The sequence below is a fragment of the Echinops telfairi genome, unplaced genomic scaffold (genome assembly GCF_000313985.2).
Source record: "Echinops telfairi isolate 266 unplaced genomic scaffold, ASM31398v2 ScPeMD7_5927;HRSCAF=6808, whole genome shotgun sequence".
NCBI classification, from domain to species: Eukaryota; Metazoa; Chordata; class Mammalia; order Afrosoricida; family Tenrecidae; genus Echinops; species Echinops telfairi.
In genome coordinates this window covers 3094456-3099171 of record NW_022109827.1, presented here as the reverse complement: position 1 = coordinate 3099171, position 4716 = coordinate 3094456, and positions in this window count along the sequence as shown.

The following is a 4716-nucleotide window of genomic DNA, read 5'->3' as shown; positions in this document are numbered from 1 at the left end:
CTATCAAGAGAGCACAACAGAAAATAGTTCTGAAAATAACTAAGCATGATTCAAACATGATGGAGTACAAACTAAGGGGAAAAATACTGACTTTTAAAATAAAAACTTTCCCAGAAGAAGTTTAAATTCACTAGAGATTTTAAGAAAATGCAACAGCAGACAAAAATTCCCTGTTCCTGGAAAGAGATGTTGAAGATCCCAGAGAGAAAGTCTTCATTTGACAACTCTGGTTTCCACGCACCAGTTCCGCTAACATATTGTAAACAAACAAACCTCCACAAAGATTTAGGGAACTGTTTTGTTGCACTGATTTTGTTTTTTCCATCTGACAGTATTTTCTTAAAATGTTATCCCAAAACATGTATAAAATACAACTAACAAAATTAATGTAAGCAGTATTCCAGGAAATATGATATATAAATATCACCTGGTCAAGTGGTTGATATCAAAGGTAGAAAATGTCAGCTATGGTAGAGTAGGTGTATAAAGTAACAAGGTACTACATAAATTATCAAAATATCTATGTAGAGATAAGGACAAGTTAATGATATATCTTGGCTACACAAGTAGGCTTTGTTTCCTTTAGATATCATAATAATATTAATACTGATGATTATGTTAACAAGAATAAACTAGAAAATTGCCTTACAAAACATATTCAAAATTTGGAGAAATATCCACTTGAAATAATTACAAAATCTTTACTGAGTAATGAGGGACTTACTGAGAAATATTAAACCTAATTTCACACTCAATTGATTTAATATACGTTGGTGCATACTTTTAAGGCCTTCATTTTCAGGGCAAGCAAATACGCTATGGGTGCTTTCACTTCTAAGGAAAAAAGTGAAAATCTTTCCCAATTTCGTCTAAAGTGGGCATCTTGCTTCTCTCCTTATGTGCTTTTGGAAATAGCATGAAAGTATCATTGAAAAATAAGTTTATCATTCATAATGTCTATATTTTACATTTCCCAAGGGTTCCTTCTGTGAAATATCACTGAACCAATTTATTTTAAGAGTAGGAGAACATTCGGTGAAGCATTCATATGTTTATAACCTGTCTGTCAGTTTGTCATCCTGCGGTGGCTTTCGTATGGCTGTGATCTTGAAAGTTATGCCCCCAGTACGCCAAAATGCAGCCAGGTCACCCAGCGTATGCAGGTTTCTGTGGAACTTCCAGAGTAAAGATAGTCTGCAAAGAACTAATAGTTTGTTTCTTTCTGAATGATTGGTCACAGAAAACGTTATGAATAGCGGTGGAACATTGTCAAATATAGTCCCTAAAGAAGAACCCTTCAATTTGGAAGGCACTAAAAAATATGTCTGAAGAAGACCATCCTCCTCAATGTATCATCAACCACAAAGCTGTGAATGGAGTAAACCCTTCGAGACCCTCATTTCTTGACGGGTCATGACTCCAAATAAGAATAAGCAACTGCAAACATTGTTAATATCACACACTGAACATGCAAAGTATAAATCCAGAAAATTGGTAGTTGTCAAAAATAAATTACAACACATAAAGATAAATATCCTTGACATTAGTGAGCCGAAATGGACTGATATCGGCTATTTTGAATCAGATAACTATAGACTTTATGTGATCGTTAAGTTTCGTGTCAACTTGGTCTGATCACACTTCTCTGGTTTGGCAGTAAGCCTGCCCCCATGTGTAGACTTAATTGATGTTCACTTTTTATCTCTCTGGGTTCTGATATCCATTGCAATGGCTACACAAAACTCACAGATGAAATTCATGATTAAAGGATTTATTAAGGAAGACAATAGATTATAATGCCAGTGAGAAATGTTCAGGGTTGAGTTGTTTATCACAAAATGTTACTAAGTTGTTTTTGGTCTAGTGTAAGGAGAGACCAGTCCCTGGAGAAGGACATCATGCTTGGGAAAGTTGAGGGACGGTGAAGGAAAGGAAGGTCTTTAAGGAGATGGATTGACACCTCAGCTACAGTAATGGGCTCCAGCACAGGAACAATTATGAGAATGGAACAGGACGGGCCAGGGTTTCCTTCTGACTTGCAATGGGTTGCTCTGGATCAGAACCCACTTGATAGCATGTAACAAAAACAGCAATAAATGCCTAAAGAGGCATGCCACTGCTGGAATCTTCAAACTAAAGGTATTCAGCACAAGTTCCTTGGGTCAACAAATCCAGTTCTCTGAAATAAGTGTCCAGAAGCACCAATTCCAGTAAGCTTCACTCTGAAGGCATTCACCTCCACTTCTGTGCATCAGTAAGCCCAACTTTCCAAGTAAGTGCCCAGAGGCAAACCACTCCCCAAGCCTGCACAAAACCACTCAAATTTACTTGCTCTGTGAATTGAGAAGTCCATCACTTTGACCCATGCTCTGATTACTGGTTTTTGTACTGATTCACTGATGTTATAGCTCTCTTCTGGACCCTGTAGATTCATTGCGCAGGTATCTCAACTCCTGAGGACTTACCCCATTCCTGGCTCTTGATGGTAATGACATCCCATATCTTGCTTATCAGAGGGTTCATTTCCTACATGGAAAAATGGCACTTCAGAGAATCCTGTTCCCCAATTCTCACAGGTGAATTCTATCAGTATCTTCCATCACCTTCCTAGCAGATCCATGTAGGAAAGATCCCTTAGTGGGAATTAGAGACTTTGGCTAAAAGGGCCACATTAGATAATTCACTACTCCTGCACCCAATAAGTTTTAGATCATAGCCTGATGATGTCTTCTTAGGAGTGTGGTCTATTTTGTTGTCTAGAAAAGAGATGCTACTGAGAACTGGTTCATTTTCCTTTTTTCTTCATGTTGGCATTGATGCTTTCTTTGCCTGTAGCCCATAATATTGCCAGCTGATGCTGGGAGTTATCTATGGCCAGCCATACTGTCTGATCTATAGATCTATCTCTGCCCCCAAAAGTCTCTGATTTCTCCCCTTCCCAGCCTCAGGCAGTGCCATGAATCAGGGAAAGTCTCCAGCACAATATTGGATGACCACATTTGACTTAACTGCTTTCACTACGTGTAAGCCATTTTTTCTTGGAATAATTTTTTTCATACACATGTATGTGACACTGATTTAGCTTCTCTAGAAAACCCAGCCTAACACAGTTTACTATGCTGGGAATGATAAATTCAAGAGGAATGGAATTTCATTCATAATTAAAAAGGACATTTTAAGATCTATCTGGAAACACAATGTTGTCTGTGAGAATATAATAGCTACACAACTAGAAGGAAATCTAGTTAATAACAATATGATTTAAGCTTACACACCAACTAAAGAAATTAAAGAAGCCTATAAACTTCTTTGATCTTTAAACAGGCAAAAATTAACAAACATATATTCAAAAACTATTGGGTTTGAAATGGAAGCTGGTAACTTTAATACAGATTTAATAAGTGATATTCAAAGTAATTAATGTGTACAATTTTTTACGTAGCTATGTAAAATGTGTCAATGATTTCTCATGAGTAGGAGAAAGCAAAATACTCACAAGAAAGTTATTATATTGAGAATCAATTTTATATGCAAATATAGCTCTATCTCATTGTTTCCAAATATAGACACCACTATTCTCTAATCTTGGATACCTGAGGACATAGTGGATTACATGTTGGGTTGCCAACTGAGAAGTTCAAATTCACCATCCAGCCCAAGAGAAATCATTGAAGTTTACTGCTTCTGTCAAGACTTCTAGGCTATGAAACACATCAGTAATCCTTTGTCCTATAGGGTACCTGTGAATAGGAATAGAATTGATGGAACTGAATTTGTTTGCTTTGGGGATTGTTTACACTGAGCTCTGATGGTGCTGCCCGGTATTCATGACACAGCTGTGGTGCAAACCCACCAGCCAATCTGCAGGAGAAATGTGGCTGTCTGTTCAAGGAAGAAGTGGAAAAGCAGCAGAAACCCTATGTAGCGTTGCTACGTGTTGGAGCCTACTCTATGTCACTATCTTTAGTTCTGTTTTCAGGTTTTCCGATCTCTGAATACTGCATAACTGGAGCTATTTCAAAAATTGCTCATTATTAGATCATCTTGACACAAATTATTAATTTATATATAATTTTTAAACTAGCTTTCAATTTCACATTATTTTAAACTGAGTTACTTTCCTTGTAATTCCTTATACATTCTTCCCATAATTATGGGTTTCCAGTGCTGTACTCATAAAAACTATGAAGGACTTGACCCACATTGTAGGAAGCAAGGAATTGAAAACTGTACGCATAGTTGCAAAATATTTTCAGATATTGAAGGTCTAGTTAATGGATGCAGAACATTCATACGTCTTTCCCTGTGGAGATATAAACAATTCCCTCACCTTGAGTGGGTTAGTGCCATAGCTGCCCCGCTATCCTTTTTTTTTTCCCTTTTTCCCACCTCCTTTTTAGTTGGCTACCATATGTATCCCTGGATTTGGTCTGGCCCCTGCCATACTACCTGTACCTCACCGCAGGAACGTTTGTATACAGCAGCTTTTTCTCTGTACCCCCTTTGCATGTTGTCCTTGCTCTTCTGTGCTTGCCTTAGCCTAATTTCCGCCACTTCCTCCCACGAGCTTCCCCTCCGCTCCTTGTCCATCTTGTCCTTCTCCATCTCCTGCTCCTTCACCAGCGACTGGTCTCTCCTGATAACAGGCCCAAAATATGCAAGGTGGAGGCTTGTCATCTGTTTATATCTACTTCTAAATGTTTTATCTTTCTGGTA